This window comes from Cebidichthys violaceus, unplaced genomic scaffold (assembly GCF_023349555.1).
Source record: "Cebidichthys violaceus isolate CVI_PGR_0920_01 unplaced genomic scaffold, fCebVio1.0.p SCAF_11, whole genome shotgun sequence".
Taxonomy (NCBI): Eukaryota; Metazoa; Chordata; class Actinopteri; order Perciformes; family Stichaeidae; genus Cebidichthys; species Cebidichthys violaceus.
The window spans coordinates 7943116-7966652 of record NW_027176274.1 but is presented as its reverse complement, the minus strand read 5'-3'; positions in this window follow the sequence as shown (position 1 = coordinate 7966652).

The following is a 23537-nucleotide window of genomic DNA, read 5'->3' as shown; positions in this document are numbered from 1 at the left end:
ATAACCACTAAGGTTATAAAGTAAAGTTAGAGCATGTGTTTACATATTGTAGGTATTTTGCCAACTTTCTAACTTAGTATGGTAAAAACGTTGAGCTGCAATGGCAGAGAGGTGCTGTTCCTGTAGGCTGTCGTGCTCCTTGACTCCAGGGAAATGAAAAAGAGTTCAGTATATCAAGCATTCATGTGTTATTATATCCAGCATCCAGAAGCAACAGTGAACCGCAGTAAATGTTGTAAAGGCACCCTGCGGATCACATGCTCGACTCAGTCCGCAGAGCCCCGAAGCTCCGCCCCGGCTGCTGCACAGAGCCTGTTCGCTTTTTCATTTTAGTTCATTAATATTGAATGTGTCGCAAGTCCAAAGCGTACAAATTCAACAGTGCATGTCCTTGGGTCCCCATCAATACAGAACGGCAAATGTGAAGTAGATTGGATGGACGGTTCTCAAGACATCCGAAGGACACACAATACATGCTGACAGACAGAGACTTCTGGATGTGTCTTTCACAGGCTATTGTCATTGAAGGGGTTGGGATTCATGCTAAAGGAGACAAATTCGATCAATGATGCATTTCAAGTGGTTGCCAATGGAGACGAGCTAAACTGGTTTCACAAACACAAAAAAAAAAATCTGTGCAATCCTGAAAAACATCATTATGTTTGCCAGACTTACCTCAAAACACTGGTTGGCATTTTTTGTTGGGGGAAAAAAAAAAAGGCAGAAATGTCAACAAAGCAGCTCCGTTTATCAGATCATGCGTAATTTAAACTGCACTGACATTTCCTCAGCAGCCTTTAAGATCCACAGAGGAAGCACTCATCTGATTCAGCTTGTTTGTTCTGGTCATTTCGAGGCAGGGTCCAAGATGTCTGCGAACATCAAAGAAGTGGTTGGATTAAAGTCTGGTGATCAGGACTACCAAGGACTGCATACACACCATAGAATGATACAAAAAAAACACAGAACTGTCACTGAAGAGAAGAGGGTTTGAACAAATACACACGCACACATATGAGTGGAGGAGAGAGAGCGTGTTGCTAAAATTACACATGGGCAAAATACAATTCTCTAATTAGGTTTTCAAAATGAACTATAGATTAAACATTATAAACAGTGCCCCTCAAATGCTAAGTTTCAACCAATGATTGCTTATATTTTTGCCAGTGCCAGCCTAAAAATGATGGCGCTCTATGAATGTAACAGCATTGGTGCTCTAAAATGGATATATAAGAAGTGCTGAGAAGGCAAGATCGAGGATAATTCCCTCCCAAAGCCCATGAGTTCTTGCACCTGAATATCCCTAGTGTGTAAAATCCAGCCGGTCAAGCGACTTAATGTTCCTTCTGTAAGACATAACTCCGTTCACCCTGAGCTATCTGTAGTGTTGTGGAACATTCACCCCACAAAATGATAACAATCTAGTCTTCAGATCAGTCAAAGTGCTTTACACCTCATGTCAACATTCTCCCATTCACGCACACATTCATACACTGATGGAAGAGGATGCCATCATCAGGAAGCTGCATCAGGATCTAATCATTCACACACACGCACACATACACCGATGGCACAACCTTTGGGAGCAATGTGGGGTTCAGTATCCAGCCCAAGCACACTTTGACATGCGGACTGGAGGAGCGACCTGCTCTAACTGAGCCAAAAGTGTCCACAGAAGGGATCACACAGAAGAATGATGAGGTCCAAATGTCAGTGTCATTCTTTCCAACTTGCCTAGAAGAGTAAGTAATGTGATTTGATTCTAGTACAACAAATATTCTAAAAAAAACTTTGTACAATAGTAAGCACTGTGTGCATTCAATTTAGGAAATAACCTGCTGTTGATATGTCTTATATTGTGTGGTTCATAATTGCTCTCTGAGCTTGTTGCTGCAAGTCCCCTTAGTGCAATAATATCATTTTATCTATTTGTATTGTTAACCTCTTTCCTCATCAGGTATTTCTGCTTCCAGTACCTCTGATGAAAGAGCTTTCTTATTACTTTTAAAAGAGGCAATTTCAATTGTCCATAGATTCAATCATTTCTACCCTTAGCAACCTTCCGCTTGACACACTTGATCATTTCTCCCACCACTTTACATGAGCCACTAGATACAGTGTCATATATGAGCATCTTCTCCAGTTCACTGGTTCTCTGGCTTTTCACATTGCCCTTTATGTCTAAAGTTGTTTAGACAGTTCTTGAGATTCTGGAAAAGGCACATTTTTTTGTCAGGTTTCTATCAGCGTCATAAAATGTCAAACTAATGACATCATGCTCCGTTTTAGTTTTACTTGACACGACCATTGCAGCCTCATTGATATGGAGGCATTTGGTCAGAATCTCTGAAATCTCATTCTCCTTGTTTATGGTAAGACAGTTCTTTGTTTCCATAAACGATTAGGCCTCTCCAGATGCCAAAATTGGAGTGCCTAAAAGGTAAATTGTTGGTGCTTCTATTTCCATGTATATCCTTCCTCTGGACAATATAATTTGCTGCCATGACATGTCATTTTATTTTTTTAAGTTGATGATACAAAATTATACCTTATATGCCACATTCATTACAGGATTGTCAACCTCCTGTACAAAACCGTGTGAAAAATGTGTTTTCAACTCGATACTTCGACAAGGAATAGAATTTTACATATCACCTTAAATGTGTAGCTAAAAATAGTTAGCCTGTGAATTGCATATTTAAATATGATTCATTGTCCTGATGGCCTGATGCTAAGGAAGCCACTGGATGTATTGCAAGTGGGGTGCTACACGTAGCACCTTTAAAAATTCTTAACCACAGGCCCATCTGCTGTACAGCTGCCTCCAGTCACTTCCCAGTGCAGGAGACCTGTTTTGCTCAAGACATAGAAGTGTGTCTGCGCTCACTACTGATCAATGCATCTGTCATTGTTCAGACTCTGCTGTCATCTGAATCTGCCCCTCTCAGAAATGGAACACCATTAGAATACGCTATTTCACAGCATGCCGGCTTTGGTGCAACTGTCACTTTTCTAACCCTATGGCATTTGCAGTATCTGGCACAACAGAGAATCATTATTAGTAATGCACCGAACATGATGAGAATATCTATTTATATATTCTACCCTCTAAAGAGACGATCTTTGCTCTGTGCAGGGTAATTCAGCATCCCGTCTTAAGTAACTTTAATCATTTGGTGGTGATTTGGCCTCCTCTGTCTTAACAATGTCTGAGTCGTGTCCTGAGTAATGTTGGTCATGTTACATTAGGTAGCTGTTGTTATTCTAAAAATGCAGCCAGGACAATACATCATAAAAATACTTCAGACAGCCTTGACAATCTTCCACTCTATATTTGACTGTATGCAGCTTAGGAGTTTATAGACTTACATGCTTACTTAATTCTGGAGTTGTTTGCCTTCTTTCCCTCGTGTTTTAGTAAAAAGCTAAGTATTTCCACACACAGCATAGCCATACACGATGGACCAGGGGAGGAGATGATGATTCAATGACCGTGGTTTAGTGTAACAACCACTGTAAGCTAACCACAAGTGAGTAAACACATGCATGATAAATCCATGCAGGTACGTTCTGGATCCACATGCATGCATTGCATGCAACAAAAGCAACCCTGCTCATGAGGTTCTGTGCAGACACTTGTAGAATGCAGAAATACACAAGCCAAAGTGTAAATTGTCATTGACTATAGTTTGAATATTTAAACAACTTGAATAACAGCTTTGCTTGGGAAAACTCAGTCACTTAGTGTTGCATTGGTGCTTGAGGCTTGAAAATAGAGCACTGCTCTGTTTTCCTTCCTTTGTGTTGTTAGGATGAAGCTTGCCAAACAGATCCCAGTGAAACAAAACAGGGAGCTGGCTTTCAAAAATCGGACAGAATTATTTTGTGTTTGTTCATGTTCAGCTGCTTTGGCATGTGGTCTGACATGCATTCCTCCAAGCATACAGCTGCATAGATAACATTGAGCTTATATGGTGGCTGTGGCCATTCATTACTGTAGGAGGTTGAGAGGGGAGAGGCATCCCTGCCAAGGTGACAGTGACGTGTCAAAGAGGAATTCACCCTCCCTGCTCCCAATTACAAAATTAGTAAGTGGGTGGCTTCTCTCAGACTGGCTGTGTGTCTGAATGTGAGTGGGGGTGTGGACTTTGAACTAGAGTGCCGCACATGGAATGACAACTCCAGCATTTCTGAATTCACTTTCTCTCTCTCTCTCTCTGCGGCATCATGTTCTGTTGGCTGCTTCATTTGCTGTGTAGACGCTCTGCACGTCATCAGGGCTTTCCCAAGAGTCCTCAGATATATTTAAAGACTCTGATACATCAAAGCCAACCTGAGAAAATCTAGGCATGCAGCACCTCAAAATCTCCCAAGTGCCTTTTAGCCTAATTGCAGAGACAAGCTTTTGAGAGGAACTGTTTATACCAAGAATGCAAAAAAAATATTCTGTAATTTTCGTTCAAGCTAAATGATATCCAGAACTCTTAAATAAGTATATCCCAGTTGGCTCAGGTAACTGTTTCTTAATGTGATAGTGGGCAGCAATTCTGCATTGAAATGCCCTTGGGAGAGTCCTAGTTCCTCTAATTAAATGTTAACTAATTTGTAGGATTTAAGTACAGTTTAAGAATGAACATGTCCTTTTTTGTTTGCATAGGCATAAGAAATGACTTCAATGATCCTGCACTGAGGCTGGGAGCAAATGTGCCTAATTGGGCTAGCAGCCTTAAGTGTGCTCAGCAGGACGCAACTAATAAACTAAAGTGCCAGTGTCTGAAACTTGTTCATGTGTCGGCCTACGGGGATAACAGTTTTCTCCCACAAAGTGTCAAACAGCACTGTGTCAAACACCCCTGAACAAAAATATGTTTTTAGTTTTGTAATTAGGTTGTTTATGGGAAATGAACAAACATGATCGGTACATTAGGCATGCTGCAATCCTAAAAACTGTGTTTGTTGTTTGCATGCTTTCCATGTTCCACTTAATAACATTGCAAAAGTACATGTATTCTTCGCATGAGTGGAATTCAATAGAAATCCGAAAAATATTTCATAAAATGTTTATATAAAATATATAGTATCCAGGATAATGGTGCGACTTCAAGCAATCAGCAAATCGCTTGCTCCAGCTTGGCATGCAAAACAGCTTTCTGTTTAATAATACAGTACACGAATAGCATAAGCCTTTATATAGAGCTGGTCATTCATAATTCATACTGTAATGCTAATAAGGCGTTGTGCCCTCAGCTCCAAGACGAAGAGACTAAATTCTGGTGCTTAAGTCAAGAGTGTGACACTGAGATGGGTTGAGATAAGATCACCTGCATTAAATGGACATTACAGTTGGTTGCTTTGCTGACCTAAAACATATCTGTTAAAAAAATTACACACACAAAAAAAAAAAATAATTCTGCACAAAGTAATTAGTATACATTTTGCATACAGTTGCAGTAAGTCAGCGTACCCTTTGTCAATGATAGTTAGATAGATAGATTATTTGCAGAGTTTCAGAAAATGTGTATTTCTTTTCCCACAGCTGCTTGAATTTTAAGCTGAGAAGTAGGTTCAGACTGAAATCCAAATAGTCTGGGAAAAGGGCTATTCAATATGAGCAACTAGAATATTGTTGAAAGTCGTACTTGACTCTTTAAGAGTCAGAGGCACCTTTTAAAGCTAAAATTGACACTGATATCTAAAACTCCATAATGTGTTCTGATTCCACCTGCAATTCCCTGGCAGCTGTTCTCATCACAAGCAGACAGTTGGCAGCACTTGTGTGATTCTGATCAACAGTGGAATGTTTTGCTTGGAGCAGCCGGGGCCGAGAAATGAGAATGTGCACGTCCTTAATCCAGAGCAGATGGAATCTAAATGGATGTGCCATGGACTGTAAGAGGTCACATTGAAAGACTCAATTGTAGTGTTTGGCTTATTCAATTAGCCCACGCCTCTGAATCCAACAACAGCCAGGTGGGACTTATGTAATTCTATTTTAGTCTCCTACGGCAAACCTCACTGCATGCCGTAACTTTGGCAAAATTGCCAAAGTGTTATGAAGAAATTAGAAGTTATACAACAATTTAAATGAATTATTTACAACAGACTCCGCAATTATGAAAACATTTGGGGATTATAATAGCTAACTGAATAATGTAATGTGATAGGCTTTCTAAAGCTTATTCATGCTCAGGGTAATATGCAGTAGGTGTCATCACCTTTAGATGTAAAGCTTGATGATCAACTGCTGCAGCGGTCCTGCCTTAAATGCACACGCAAAATGTTTTATAATGAATATTATGATTGATAAGCTAATATTGGTTTAGTGTTCAATTGCCCCAAAACTCATTTCTTCATTGTAAATTCAATCATAGGTCGATTAACTGCATGTTTTAACTGCAGTGATTTCTATAGGATTGGGAAAGTGAGATGATTGCAGAAAGAAAAAGGCGTTCAAGCCATCTCTCCACAGATCTTTTATTTTCACTGCTGTATTACAAAAAGCAACGGAGCATGACAGGCTTTTCTAGTGAGTTTACAACCTATCAGCTTGTCTGATCACACCAAGAATGTATTGCTGGGCAGTTGGTACAATAGATAAGAAAAAGACATGTCGAAAGGTTTCATATACTGGAACTACACATTGCATATCTCCTAAACAGCTGTCAAGATGAAAAATTTGTACAAAAATTCTCATGACAATGGTGAGAGGAAATGCAATTCAATTGCAATAAGTAATGCACCGCTCGCTAATAAAACTTGGGTGATTAACGGGCATTTCCAGGATTTCGTTTGACTCATTTGAATGAGCGTGTCATGGGTACGAGGTCTTAAATCAGTTGGGCATGCTTTGTCGTGGAAGTTTTGCAAACAATGTTTTATTCATCCTGAAAAATGACTGTATACCCCAGTTTTTACAGCTGGGTATCTTGTTTCGCTTTCAGAGCTCATAAATTTCAAACTGCATTTCTTTGCTGCTCTTTTCATCTGACCTGATTCCAAGCTTAATAATAAAACAGTGCTGTCTTGCTTCTCCAAACATTTCCTACGCATAAATCTAATTAGAACAAACATCCACCATCGCTAAAATTTATGCGCCAACCCTGGAGCTAGCTCCGGCATGGTAAATGCAAAGACATATCTGGGCTACCAATGGAGGAAGGTTAGAGCGCTGAGGTCAGCAGCTTTAGTTGATCTCCACTCTACACCCTGTGCTCTAAATTTGTTCACTGGAAGCTAGACTGTAGCCTTCAGGGACTGTCACAAAGTGCTTGGAGAGGTGGTCACAAAGGGATTGCCCTCATTGCAGAGTGAGGAATGAGAGCCTCTGGGAAACTTCTGCTGTGTATGAGTTATGCTTTTAAAAAAATGAGGGTACTCCTCGTATGTGGATCGTTTAAACTAAGCATCCTACTCTGGGGAATGTCAAGGTATATACAGTATATTAGAGATTCTTTTAATCTATACTGCTCAAGAAGTAACGTGTCCAGTTTAGATCAAGTCTGACAGCATCTTTCAAAAATACATTTTAATCATGTATTTTTGATAATCTTCTCATTTCTTTTGACAGCTTTCTCTTGATTCAGTGTACTGTAAAACCCATATCCATCTATTTGTCATCATAAGCTCTGAATGACTTTGACATGAATACATAAACAAGGGCAGAATCTCTGAATGCCCCCTGGACATCCATCTGTGCAGCTGGCCATGAGTAGAAGCTCAACTAAAAGCCTGACTGGGACTAATAGACACGTGCCAATCATTATTCCATAGAGAGCCATGCACTTAGTTAGCATTATGTCGGCACACATTACCCATAATCTCTACTCACACTCTGAATCAGGATAAAACATGGATGAAACTTTCAGAGTGGTTGCTGAGAGAAGTACATTGATATGCACACCCAAATAATGCTATTTTGTAATCAATCATCAACACAGTAACACATTTACAAAATGTGCTTTGAGAATGTGTGCACTGCCTCAGATGGTATATGTCATTGATCAGTGCAGTAATTTCTGATTATATTATTGATTTGTCACTTATGTTTTCCATTATCCCTTTTGTTTTTTAATATTCATGCAGCCAAACTGCACCGTATTTTCTACATTGCTCTTTTTTCAGATTTTTTTCCCAACGGGACCCAGAAGTCGGCAACCGACTGTGTGCTGAAAAACAGGCTCACTTTGCATCAATTAAAATGTGGTAATTAGATTTAAGACATATTGAAGCAGTAATAGTATGCCCCACGTAAGCACAATACCAGCTGGAAAAGGCAATACAGAGTAAATAAGAGTTATGGGCTGCAGTGGTAAGCTTTAAGACTCCTTTGGTGTTAACTAAAAAGTGAGCAATGGTTATGAATAGCAGTAGCTTTACTAAAGATTTTTTTTTTTTTCAACCTAAAGAAATTATTATAATATAATTAGATTGTATAATATAATAACCAGTACAAATAATTGGTTACGATGATCACCCCTTGCTGGTAGGGACATAATGAAATATTTTCAACATACTTTATGGCCTGACTCGTATGTACATGGAAACAAATCAAAAGGCACAAAAAGATGGCATGGGTATTGGTTATGCCCATGTTAGGTGGGCACTTTTAGCTCAAATATGAGAGGGAATCTCATTTTATTATTCTGTGAAAGCAGAAATAAAGTTGATATTAAGCTGGTATGGGTTTGATGACTGTGACCATAACATAATCCACCTCACTAGATTGTGTCATCGTAATAACTATAAGAAAGTGAAGTGGTGAGTGGTAGAGGCTAATGCAGACCCTGATGGCCAAGTACTTTTGCAAGTATTTAAGGTCGAGGCATAGTCTTTGATAAAGCAACAAAGTGGTGGGCCCAAAGAGGATAACAGACCTCATCAACAGACAAGGTGATTGTAGAAAGTATGATTATGTATCAGAGACAATGGCTGCTGCAGTTCAGTAAATGCAGTTACAAAGCCATTTCTGTCAGGTGCAAGTCCATATTACCATATAAATCCATATTATTATAGGCGTGGTTTTATTTTTCATTTCATCACTCAAAAAGACGCTGCTTGTGCAAAGAAAGGTGCAACTGAGCTTGTGTTTTATGCTATTCAGATGGTGTGGTGCAATTTTTCTCATTTTTGGCATGAAATTCCACCCACATGAAGATGGTTCTTTAGTTGATGGAGTGCATACAGACATCTACAGAAGTAAAAATAATGTTTATTTTTAGCTTTCTGGACACTTAGCAAAAAAACGTGATACGTTTTAACTCATTTCATGCATTTGTACTTAAATGCATACAGTCTGAATATATATATATCTATAGATATATAGATATATATATATATAGATATATATATATAGATATATATATAATATATTTCTGTCTACATCAGAGAAGTGGCACTGGATCTTGCACTTTCTGCGCCTTCTAAAACCGATAAAATCGGCTGATATGATGGGACATTATTGAATTCACTCTGACTCATACCTGCTGATATTGTAATCTTCCCACTTCTAATGTATTCTTCCTGCTCCAGTCGCTTCTCCACAAAACCATATTGCACGATGCTGCACACCTCCGGTCACCAATAGTGCAATAATTAGTTTATCACACCTGCATGTGCTTGAGCCTGAATTTATATTATAGAAATTGCACCCAGTTTCAGGAAATTAAAAGGCCAAAAAGGTCTGGATAAAGTAGCAAAAAAACCGATTCACGGAGGGGTTGACTCCCATTAAAGTCCATACAAACCATTCAGAATCAAAGGCGAGTTCTCCCCCATCTCCCAACAGGAGGGCCGCTAAGCAGCAGGGCAATCATTGCTGCTGCTGATGGCTGGAAGTTATGTGAATGAAACAATTTTAATCAGCATCTCCACCTCATAACTGGGTAAAAAGCTTCTCTCTTGCAGCAGGGCTGTGATACGTAGTATGACCTGGATCAGAACTTTTCAGGTCTTCACACGGACTGGGCCGTGCATCATGGAAAAAGCCCTCCTGAGTCATTTTTTCAGCTCAGGCGTAATGTGTAATTGTTGCTGCTTCAGTTCGAGTCTGATTGTTATTGTTAGTTTTATTTTACCAATATGATAATGATAATTTTTCTATTAAGTAGATAACACATGCTCTAATTCAGTCACAGTCGTATTATATTGCAACCATTTTGCTCTCTCATTCACACTGAAGGGTGCCCTTTCATTTTTGGATAATCTAAGATGATTGTTGTGCTAATCACTATGTAATCACATGCTTTTGGCATTTTATCGCAATGCCAAATTCAGCCAGCTTCCCAGACTGCAGAGTTTTGATTTAAGCTGACAAAGGTCCTAAAATATAACAGTATTTGATTGGTTCACGTTCAGGATTCTGTGTTATCAAGATCAAATGTACCCATGTGCTGCAGCTGCATGGTCATTCTGTCAATAGAGTGCAACCAGCATTCAATTAAATGCTCATAGTTTAATCCGCTAAATCTGTAAAGACCCGACAGGTTTAAAGGCATCAGAGACATTGTTACAGAAACAATGGATTCTACATTTCCCTTAATGCAACCATTATAATCTTTTCTTTTCCGAGGTGGTTTGGGTTGGACGGGACCCTCCCAATTGCCATGGGGTATTTCGCACACTGGTTATTAGCATATAGCTAACAGTTTCATATGACAGTGTTTTAATTTATGTGCATCAATTCTTGCCTTTCCATGAATCATGAACTATAAATGAGTCATCATCACTTCACCAACATTGCACTGCATCTACTTTGTCTGCAAGCATTTCTTTAGCCGGAGTAAACTGGTCTACATACTGTCGTAAGAATCTGAATGAGATGCAATACATCACGAGTTGCAACTGCTTGTGTGATTCAAATAAGAAATATTATGGCTTGCTAATTTGACTCATGTTAATGGCACATTTTTTGTCGGGGGCAGTCTTTCTCCCTCTTTATACTACATCATCTTAATCTGGAGCAGTTGCTCTGAGCATCTAATATTGCCGTGAGAAGAAAGGGAAAGCCTCACACTCATAATTCTGAGGCATTTTTTCAGCTAAATCTGATTCAACTAAGGTAAACACAATCACAATGATTCAGTACTGAGAAGATGAAGCTAGAAATTCAAAGTTTTCACATCTTTTGTTATGTATTTTCATCATTAAGCAGACAATATGATCATTCGCTCTTCTCTGACATTTAGTTGCTGGAGCCAATATATAATGGATGACTAAAACACTCCCAGACACATGCCCTTACTCAACATTGTAGGCAATTTCAACAAATAAAGCTCTCTTGATCTACTGCCTCTCGGTGGCTCTTTTACCAGATTATACTATCTATTACAATACAAATGAATTTCCTTTGAACATGACTTCACAACACAGTAATCTCTACTGAGGTTCCTCAACAGCATCCTTATAGAATGTCTGTAGCTAAACTGTGCTTTGAGCCTAGTACAATATGTCTTCTTACGTTATTACAGCATAGTCTGTATTTATTTTTACTGTGACATTTATGTAGAGCAAACATTGGAAGTTGGGATTGGGCATTTAACTTCTTGCATCTCATTTCTTCCTAATATACAACGTTGACAGTTTTATTAATTAACCATGACATCTTTCTCGAACGTTAAATAAAAGGTTTAACAGTAGTGGCATTAACCTTACCGTTATTGGTTTCCACATGCGGAAACATATTTAGAAATACTGCCACCGCATTTGCAGCAATGCAAAGTGTTGTTCCTAGGCTGTGTTTATTTACAGGCTGCCTGTCAGGAAGCAAGGGACCTCTAAAGTAAAAGAGAAGACGGTAAATAGCTCACAGGCTTGCATCTCAAAAGTGACAACAACTCATATGCATGCAATGGTTGTGCGGCTGCATTTCTGACATTTGCTAGCATGCATCCCTCCTAATCCTTCCAGCTGCAGGATTAAATATGATACGGTAGAGGCCATTTCGAGTTTAAAGGTTTATCAGATGCGAAACAAACTGAACAGAGGTTTATAAAACTACGAAGAGGGATTGAAAAATGTATCACATCAATAATCATTTTATCGTCCGTCTCAAATTATGCCATTAACGTCATTGAGTAATATACCTGGCATGTGTTGCTTGCGTCAATGACAGAAAGGTGAGCAGAGCCCACGTGACAGCGATGGAGGATTAATTATGTAATTATCTTCAAGCGTATTGGAATCTCCAGGCATAATTACAAAGCCCCTTCATTTTTCCTTCCGACACTGTTTCCAGTCATTTATAGCCTCTTTTTTTCCAAAAGATTGGATGACATATGGCTGGATTTGAACATCATTTCATTTTTGGAAAAATACCAAATGAGCCCAGTGGAAATGGGACGGGCCTGCCATTCAAAGCTGATCTTACTTTAAGCCAAATGGCGAGTTACGTTTAAGTATAAAAGATAACACATAATGGGTTTTATCTTTGAGTACGACAAGTAATTTAAAGTGTTGTTGTGCCTTTCTTTTTCTGTCTTCAACCAGTTTCTTGAGAAATCTAGCTCTGAAGTGCTAGATTGGACTCTATTTACGAGTCAACCAGTAAACCTCCTCAGTCTTTCCCAGACTTCTTTTTGTAAGACAGCGAGGGTTGGGGAGCACAAACAAAAACACACAAGTTGTGTGAGCTCAGTATTTGCAGGAAAGCCAGCTACCTGCTCATTAATTCCGATTCTCTTTCATCCCACAAGCTCTGGGGCTTGTTTCTCTTGTCAGTCTCTGCCCCCTGGCAGTCCCTACGTGCTGTGCTGATGCTGATGTTTCTTTGGATTGAGAGACTCCACTCATCTCTCGGTGCAGATAAAATGCAGTGAGAGACTGAAAATGGAGACCTAGTTGTGGCTAAAAATATTTATTCCTATATCAAGAACAGGGAACATGATCGAAAAAAACATTAAGGTGTCATCAGAATTTATTATAAGTAACATATCTGCGTATGGATAACGGATTACACACTATTTAGAATTCTGTAATCAGCGCTTTTTCCAGGTTTTCTTGCATGATGCACAGTAGAAAAGATGTATTTACTTTCAATTATGACAAGCTAATAATTGTTTTAACAACAGTTTGATCTAACAGTATATAAGTGAATTACTCATGGTGAACAGTTTGTTCATTCAATTCAGTAATATAAATGTATAACTGTTTAATTAATAATTCCCATAATACATGATTAACCTCCTCCTCTATTCATTAGCTTTGCATTTCCAATTATAATGAACATTACACTGCAAAACAATGTATTAAAAACTGACCATACTGCATTACCATTCTGCATGAAGATGCTTCATGCTATTTATTCCATGAGGAAATAAATATATTCTATCAACAAACAACCACTACGATGTTGGTGTGCACTCATGAACAAGCTTAATGTTTTCAATAACTTATTTTAATGGCTATAGGGTTCCCATTTTTACAACAGGTGATGTAACTGCTCCAAAAATGAATTCATGACCAAACAGAGGTTCACCTGTGTCAGTCATGTCACAGACTTAGTCAACAACATGATAGATAGATAGATAGATAGATAGATAGATAGATAGATAGATAGATAGATAGATAGATAGATAGATAGATAGATAGATATTTTCCCTCACTTATATGATGATGGCAAGGTATTTGGCCCTGCCCTGCTCTAGAAAGATACTAGCTAGCCTACCAAGTATTCAGTGCATTTATCCACCAAAGCTCTCCTTCAGAATCGTCATCTGTCCTTCACTAGTTAGGCTTGTGATGGACATTTACATTCTGAGTGGTGTTTCACTTGCCTCCGCTGTGGCAAGGTCACTGTCATTCACCGACTGACTATGAAAGCATTTATGACACTAAAGACAAATTTAGTATCACATCAGAAGAAATATGCTTCATTCTTCCATTTAATATATGATTGACAGATAGAACTTCAAATATTAATGACATAGGAGCAATATATGTGACAAAGTTTGGGAGGAAAAAGATGACAGTCGCCATATTCTTGACATGTCAAAGATCCAATTTTTTACCAAAATAACACTTGCCCTACCTCCAATCAAGTCGTATCTTCCTTTATACCTTAGTAGCATGCATGCTGTGCAAGGCACAAAAATACCAGTGCATTTTAACGTCTGAAAAATACCAACATTTTTTAGTACTTGTATTATTATTATTTGATCTTTTAATGCAACTCAAAAAAGTGCGAATCGAGCACTGCTGTAATGTTTGATTGAACGGATACAAATACCACATACAATACCACAATTCTCTTACCTTGGCTTCTGGACAGGAACAATTCCTAATCCCTTGTTAAAAATTATAAACTGTAGCAGTTGTTGATCACTTGCGGCCCCTACAAAGGAGTGAGGAGTCCATAGTCGATGACAATAACTGTCGATAAATAGGTTTTTCAAAAATTCAGATTTACTGCAACTAGAGAGAGACAGACAGATATACAAATACACATGCATGCACCTTTACCAAACGAACACATTATCCCTTCCAGGCCTACACTTGGAGAAGATTATGCAGCATACCTCCCTTCTTCACAATTATATTCTGTGTTTATTAATGTTTGGGTGGATGAGTGCAAAGGCTTAAGCTAATCATTTCATATGCGTGGGTTATGTAAATGTTCTCAAATGATAAATGAAATGCTGAACGGCTATTTTTGAGCATTTTCCAATCTGTGTTCTGTTGCATGGTAACTGGCTAATTCAAACATTAAGGTAAGCAAAATATATGAAAAATGTGTATCCAGATAGATGGACTTACCATAATAGCATTACATACATAATAGAAGGTGACTTTGTAGTGTGGTTGCCAACAGTCACAAAACAAGTTTGTGCATTTGATAGAAAAGTGTGCAAAGCTAAAAAATTCACTTTGGAAAGTTAATTACACACTCAAATGCACCCTCTTTTGGCAATATTCAAATTTGAGGTAAGCTTTGCTCCCATTTGTCATGTGATGCCTGCCAGAAACACAATCATTTGAACAAACAACGTAAGAAAACACATCAAATCCCCTCATTTTCTAACAAAACAAAGTCCTGTAATTGTGGAAGACTGAGGCACCATTTCAACAGCTATGCTACCACAGTCTGTGCCATCTATGCAAGCTAAAGTCATGCTGAAAGCTTCCATATGGGAACTGATAGGACATAAAAAAAGTTTTGCTTTCATCTTGAATAAAAAGGAGAGCTCCTATTACATGCTGTTTTGGTGTAGTTTGAAAGTCTGTTGTGCTGTTTGAAGAAGCTTCAGTAATCCACTTCTGCATGCACCCCATTCTTCACCAAACCAGGAAAATTCACTCCACATTGTTTTACAAATTTGAAAACCCTGTTCTATATTCAAAGCATTTTATGCTTATTGCTAAACAGAAACAACTACCAAGGGGTGTTATTTACCAACAACCCCAACCTTCTAGATAATTCATCTTCTTTTAATGGAGGTGACAGCCTGAGATCAAAGAATTGGACTTCAGTAAAAATGGCCACAAACAGGATAGGTATCAGATGACGAAAGTAAGACATATTTGATTTCACAATTTGAGCAGTGCTGGGTATTGTCTGTGTGACAGTATCCACTGACGATGTTACGATATTGCTCATAATGACTTCCATTTCAGAGTTCTGTTATTGCTAATATTTAACACCAGGAGCCTTGGAGAAACCAAATTAAATGTCAAAGGAATCACATTCAGACTGAAGCCATTTCATTGATAAGGAGAGCCCTTCCCGTAGAATTACCTAATAAATTAAAACGCTTTGAATAATCCTCTACAGGGCTGTCCCCTAGAGGTTCTTTATGATCCTTTAAAAGTCATCACTCTCTCCACAACCTCCAGTTCACTCTGTCTTCTGGCTCACAATGATCCATCAGTCAGACAAGAAAAAACGTATTTGTCAGCGGATAATGAAAGGTCCTGAAAGATTGTCAGTTGTCACTGACAGACATGCAAAGGACAACTGCTTTCCCCATTTTGTGTTCTCACTCTGTGCTCTTGGGTTTTAGGTAAGGAGTGCAAATCATGGCCAATAACAGCGTAATTACAAATGAGATGTTAAACAGTGTGTAAAATCAAAAAAAGTCTCTAAAATGTCCACATATTAGACATTGAGTCAATTATTTGTCAGAAATCTAAATTAATTGTATCTTAATTTGCATATAAATCCTTTATTTTATATATTCTTAAATTTTTCTGTGTTGTTTATGGACGTGATTAATGTTTCTGCCGTCTACAGGGAGAAATCCACTAACACTGAAGCAGTGGGTCACCTGCTCACTGTGGCTGCAGTTGCTAACACCAGAGTATCAACAGCAAATGTGAAAAAAACAGCAAGGCTTGCTTATTCTGGTCCTTCACTATATTTTCCTCACTGACGTCAATCACGATCACAACATTCACTCACTCGACCAATGAGAGGATTACCAATGTCAATTCAATTGAGCTCGGGTGTGTGAATGCATAATACTCTTCCTCCCAGGGTGACCCTCATTGCGATTCTTGCTGATGCTTTTTTTTCAGTACCAATATAGTTTTCTTAATTTTTCAATATTGTAGCCATCTTAATTACTAGTAATTTATTATTATAAAAGAAAACAATGTCTATTTTATTTGTGACGTATGTCTCTGATGCTACTTTTGGTTAACACCATTTTCCATGAGTAGAGCCAAAGACTAATCTGTACCCAAATTGAACTTAGTGAAACATGTGCATAACTACTCAAAGGATGAGAACGTATGTTCAAGCTGAACATTTCACTGTTGTATCAGTTCTAAATCTAAATGTAAGTCTGGCCTATGCTTTGGCAGCATCCACTGAGCAAGAATAACCTGGTACTGGACTAAAACAAGAATTAATCATGAGCATCTTATTTGTGTGTTGGTAGATTAATCATCCACAATCTGGTCCCATATTTTCAGAGAGTCCTCTTTATTATCAGCAGAGCAGCTGCTGGTTTGTGTATAAAGGCACACAGCTCTCCTAAATGTAAATTCAATTATTACAGTTTGTAAAGCCTAAATGCCTGAACTAAATGCCTGGACGCAACCATATATATATATATATATATATATATATATATATATATATATATATATATATATATATATATATATATACATACATACATACATACATACATACATACATACATACAGAGAGAGAGAGAGAGAGAGAGAGAGAGAGAGAGAGAGAGAGAGAGAGAGAGAGAGAGAGAGAGAGAGAGAGAGAGAGAGAAAAAAAATGCAGAAAACCTCTTCTGGTGTCTTTTATAAATATCTGCCTGCTATGTAAATTTACATTGTGGGAGTGTGGCAGGTGTAAAGATGGTGTGCAAACATGTTGTTCATTTATTTTCTCATTGTGAAGCAACCAGCCTACAGCTCCAACTGCTTTGTTTACCTTTGTACTCACTGCAGATGAAAGGATGACTATGCCAGTGTATGAATTTCAACTAGAGAATTCCAGATAGAATTTACAGATCAGGGAAAGACACAGCTGATCAGAATTATGATATTTACAGTATCTTTTAAACAGACAAATGTGCAACCGTGAGCAACACAAATACGGTGATAACATATTCTATAATGTTATAAACTATATTTATAAACATAGGCAATTTTGGACAGCAGCCTTTGGTTCTGAAACAGAAATGGTACACTTACAGGGCAGAAAACCCAACTTGATGCTCTGCGCTCTCACCATCTGTTCCCAGTTCATTATTGAGCACGAAAGTGAAAGGCATAGAGAGAGTAGTTTTACTTCTTTTCAAAAGAAGAATACAGGGATTTATGACAACCTTAATTTAGTTAATTTAGTCTTTTTTCGTAACACTGTTGCTTAGAAGGAAAGTTTGCTACCTTTGATATCCAATCAGTGTTGATAATGTGGTGTATCTATATAATTGTAGTGATCGAAGCAATCCATTCCTCAGTTAGCGCTGTATTGACTGGGAAAGCTGAATTTGCGGCTGCAAAGTCTGTTGTTCTTCCTGCAGCTACATTTGATGTGACAGTGGCGTAGCGTGGATTTCTAGTCTGTTCATCTGGATAGCCAGTAGGGCTGTTCAAACACTTTGATACAGCTGACTATCGCAATATTTTTTTGGTTTTAAACGGATTTCTTCAAATCCCTGTGTGTGTCACACAACGTCCTCCCCGCTCCTGTAGATGTCGCTACCTAGTGGCTACTAAGCTAAGGCCAGTGACCTCCCTGCATGTAACATGATCTGGCCGATATCAGTACATGGCTTCTCACAACAAAGTAGAAGCCGGCATGGCAAACATAAGAGGAGAGAGAGTACGTGAATACGAGAATACATTTCACAGTGTTTTGGCTGGATTGGATATTCAGTCGTATTAATTTGAGACGGGGTATACAGACGAAGACATGCAGGGGAGACGGGCCGAGGCTGTGGCTGCATTAGCTTGCAAGAAGCTCTAGTGCAATGCATCCTGGTACATGTAGGCTCTGCGAGGAGGTGAATTCAGCACACACAGGAATTCATTGCTTCAACTGACTAATTGACTACAATAAGCATCAACACTGATTGGGCATCTACAAAAAAATTGGCAAATTTTCCCTTTAATATTATTAATTCTAACGTTATGAGGACTGATATTGCTAATTGTTTGGAAAGTTATTTTTCATCTCTTATTGTCCCTTTAAGACTTTCTTGAGTTAGGAATGGACGTTATTATCTCCGCCAGGAGAGGCTAAATGTTTGGTCGTGAGTGTGACAGTGTGAGTCTTTGCTTCTGTGACAGTGTGAGTGTGTGCACCTCTGTAATTGTCCACGGCTAACCTCTCATTCTGCTGCAGCAAACTGCATAATATTTTGGTTGCCCAGTTATGGTTACATGCACAAGGTCCTCTTGTGGTTGCGGTGACTCACACTCAAAACACCTTTTATTCCTCGCCGCCACTCAGCCGGCTTGGTGACTTTACATTTGTGTTTTTGTACATAATTGTATTAAGTGTGTTATAAGAGAACTTCTAGCCCATTGGTTGTATAACTTTACAATGCTGTTAGTTTTTGAGTTTGAATGTGTTTGACGACGCTTAACAGCACTGGTTGTTTTCATTTAATCACACAATACAGCATTGGTTGTTGAAGAGACATCTGGCGGAGATCTGCACTGTATTGAGTGCGCCTTTCTAGTTTTTTCAATTTAGTTGAGAGCCAGAGGAAATCTTTTGTGATGTTGTATAAAGGGATCTTTAAAGATAAATTGATGATAAACAACTAGGACTGTTTTTCCTTTCTTCAAAGTTAGAGTTCTGTTTTTCTACAGTAGATCTGTCTGAAAACAGACCTCTCTTTCTCAGCTCATAAAAGTTGATATTTAGAGATACTTTGTTGTGTATTTTATATTGTAACACTTGATTAACACCACTGTATAAACATCATTTTATAAATAGTTTGTGAACAGTACCCTGGTCTGTAGGCTGTAAGAGGATGGAATTATTGCAGGTAAGTCCAAGGCTGCCCCTTAGTCTGCAGTCACGTCTGAGTCCTAAAGCTTGTCTGCAGAAGCAATTTGTCTTCTGATAAAACAGCCACACTATAGGAAAATCAATAGGGGCTATCAAATGCATTCAATCAGACCTTTGTGCCACTGAAGGCAACCATATATAGGCATTACCGTACTTTGAATTTACTAGCTTTCTTTAACCATTAGGCTTGGGTGCATCCCCTGTATAATCCTGTATTGTAACAACAATATTGTGCTTTTTGTAAAATATGTGTTCAAGTGAGGAATAACAAAATAGAAACAAACACACATTTATATACATGGCTGTAACACAAGTCAATACTATAAATTACTATCAGGATTCTTCTAACAACAATGTAGCAAAGGCTGAGCGGAGATGCAAAAGGGATAAACATATTGAATCCCAAGCTGCTCTTAAAAGACTGATCTTTAGCTACCACTGTGCAGTCAAGGAAGTAAGGAACTCTTGTTTCTCACACCTAATTACTTAAAAGGGTCAAAATCCCAGTCCTCTGTAAAAATATTAACTTGGATTTGTCTCCTAAGAATCAGTCAGTATTTCCCTTCACCCCTATCTCAGCCCGCTCCAGTTCCATCTTTACGATGTCAGAACTAGAGCGGGCTGTATCCAGCCATCTTTGCAACTTCCTGAAACCGCCAATCCGACGAGCATGCAAGAAAATTGTGATTTCGGGCACTTATTAATCATTGTCATTTTGTGCCATCACTGACAGCTGTAGAGTCGCCCACAATTATTTCCACATCAATAAAATGTGACACATTGCATTGTGGGATTGTAGTAGAAAGCAATGCATCTGCCGTGGTTCTACCTTTCTCGTTTCATTATCTCAATTTTGGAATTATGTAGGCTTTTCATCCTGCATTCAAGTGTGGCCTCATTTAAAAGCTATAAATATTTGCTTTCAGATGTGATCGAATGACAAACTAGCTCATTTCAAGCATACCGACCTTGAGCCTTTCGAATGCAACATCTCCAAACGGCCCTTTGTAAAGACATACCTGCCTATTGTTTCCATTTCAAGGTTCAGCAATGGCATTGTTTGTCTCCACTGGCTGCCAGTGACAGGAAGATTCACACGATGTTTTAAATGGACTGGTGATGTGATGGGGTGGCCGAGTATATACGTAAGTAATGGGTCAGACACTTCTGAAGAGTCTAATGGATAGACAGAAAAAGCAGCAATGGACACTATGATGATCGGAGGCAGATTAATGACCTGGCAGGCTGTCGGCAAGATGAGGGACTGGCTTTACGTCAAACTGATTTTCTTGTTTGATCATTTCCTGATTTGGTGCCAACCGATTGATTATAAATGTTTAATCAATCATAATAGACTGATACCATTAGGGGAGACAGCAGTCCAACCAGGACATGCAGTTTGCTGATTAGCTTCTGGCTAGATTTAATTTTGTATAAAGCAAATTGACTCCCGTAAACAAATTACTTTATAAGTAGGGAGTGCATTGCTCTGGATTTTCCCTAATAAGAAACCATAAGGTACAGACCAAAACCACCGAGATGTGTAATTAACTCTATTCATTCATTAAAAATAAACCATCCACCTAAAAAATGAAAAAAAGGAGGAAATGTGGGAATGGAAAATTCTCCCAGTTTTTGAAAGGGGACTTTTTACTTTTCTTAACTATTCTATTTAGAAAAATCTAAGTTAGAATTTGAAAACATTTCATTACACAGTTTATGAAAATCAAATGGTTGACTTGTTTCTGTGAGAGGTTTTCAAAATGTTTAAATTGTTAGTGTTAACATTTTCAAATGCTGCTGGATTTATTCATTGATTTAACATCACTTCTGTGTTCATAAAGCTGTTTAGTCAAGAGTCAAGTATACGATGGCACTATGAAACTTTTTAATGCTGTCATTAAATTAAAGGACTGTGACAACAGCAAACGGAGAGCCTCTGAGCAACACTTCAACTGCTTTCTATCCAAACCAATGATTGTTGCACTTCAGCAAAAATGCCCTTAGTAGAATTTCAGCTTTCATTTCTCTATTTCCTCCAAAATTAATAACAACAATTGTGGGTATTTATAGAACAGGATGGAGAAGAAGTGAGGGAATCATTTTTTTTCGTCTCTGATTGGTGCCCTTGGAGGTTGCAGAGGAGATATCAGGATAAGCAGCTAATCTGGGAGCCAATCTGTGCCTCGGCTTCCTTTATGTGATTTGAATTCTCAGCATGGCAGCGGTGAAGGTGAAAATGATTCGGGAGCCATTACTGTGGCCTCCATGTCGCTGCGCCGAAGAACTGACTGAGCAGGAGGACACTAGGTCAAGATAATTACAGCAATATTGCGCAGAGATAATGCTTTTTTTAATCGGACATTCGTCAGCAAAACAGAGTTTCTGCCTCTGAACCGTGAACATATGGCTGTTAAGTAAAGGGGGGGGGGTTATTTCATGTTTCATCTTTCAAAGCTATATATTTTTTTAAATGAGCAGCATGGTAATGTGAACACTCCTGAAAAGGTAAGCCCACCAATTTCTAAATTTAATCAATGCTACCTAGCAGTCTGTGCCTGTGTCACAAAGATCCACACACACAGACACACAGACACACACACACACACACACACACACACACACACACACACACACAGTGCAGAGTGAGTCTTCAGCTTAAAGGAGTCTTCTCCCCTCATTCAGTTTCACAGCAGGGAGACCCATATTTCAAAATGAAAAGAGTCTTGAACACAAGCTTAATGTCTGTCTTACGCTTTGAATTGGAGACATGCACACTAAGGAATAGCTCTTCACTGAAACAAAATGTCTGTCAAGTAACATAACATGTCACTGCACAGCTGCCCTTGCTGTGGCATTTCTATGTGGATAGACTGCGGACTGCTATGCTCTAGGTTAATACATATATACTAATAAAAAGGTTTTTGCTTTTATTTCGGCACTTTTTTCAGTTAGAGTGGAAAGATCCGATGTCCAGCCATCCATATGGTGTTTCTACTGGATCCATGCAATATAAAAAAGAAACAAACTACATAACAGCATGGCAAGAATATGCAAAATTGAACCCAACTGCTGAAACTCTGAGAGCCAAGATAAGACTGCTATCTTCTCGATGTGTGGTGGTCGCCTATAGTTTATGTTAGTAATCTGTGTGTGTGTGCCACCATGCATACGGCCCCATGAAATCAGTTATTGTCTTCTCCAGTTTGTTGAATTTTTTTCACAAATTCCATGTTTTCCGTTTGTATTTTTCAGAATTCTGATTCAATACCGTTTAGATAGCTATGATACTTATGAGTTACATTTTTACAACTTTCCAATACAAAATGAACTCAAGTCAAGTGCACAAGGCTAATATTTAAAATATATTTTAATCATATTTCTCTCTCTGTTGCGAGTAGCACCAAATAATTGGTCAAAGTCAAAGCACGTTTGCAGAATTGTCGAGGTTACACTTTTTTTTTAAACCTCTAGGTGGGTGTATTCTTCCTTTCAATTGTTTTTATTTTCAGCAGCTGAATATGTACATTCTGTCCAAAATGATACATTATTGATAAATTAGATTACTGGCAGGAATTCTTAAGTAGCTATTAAATATTTATAAATAAAATGTTACATACATTTTTCTACTTTCTGTGTTAGTTAATTAATTAAGGCATACTTATGTAAATTGCACTTATGTGAAATGCGTCAGAGAAGCTCAGTGCTTATTGGCACCACGGTTGAAAAGATATAATTTATTTATTTACTGAATAGTTGCAATATCCAGACTCCTGACATAAGATCTTCAAATAACCTGTAACCTTTATGAATGCATTCATAAATCATCTTGAACATTTCTCCAAATGCCAAACTGACATAAACTTGAATAGATAAGAAAATTTAATTTTTTAGATGCTTGATGTCACAGAATAAATTGGCATTGCAATAAGTAGTCAGTAAACCAACTCTACGCTAAAGATCATAGTGCAATGAGGTGTTATCAAACAAGTCTTGGAACTCTCTAACTTTTCATTCAAATGCTGTTTTGTGTGTGTGTGTGTGTGTGTGTGTGTGT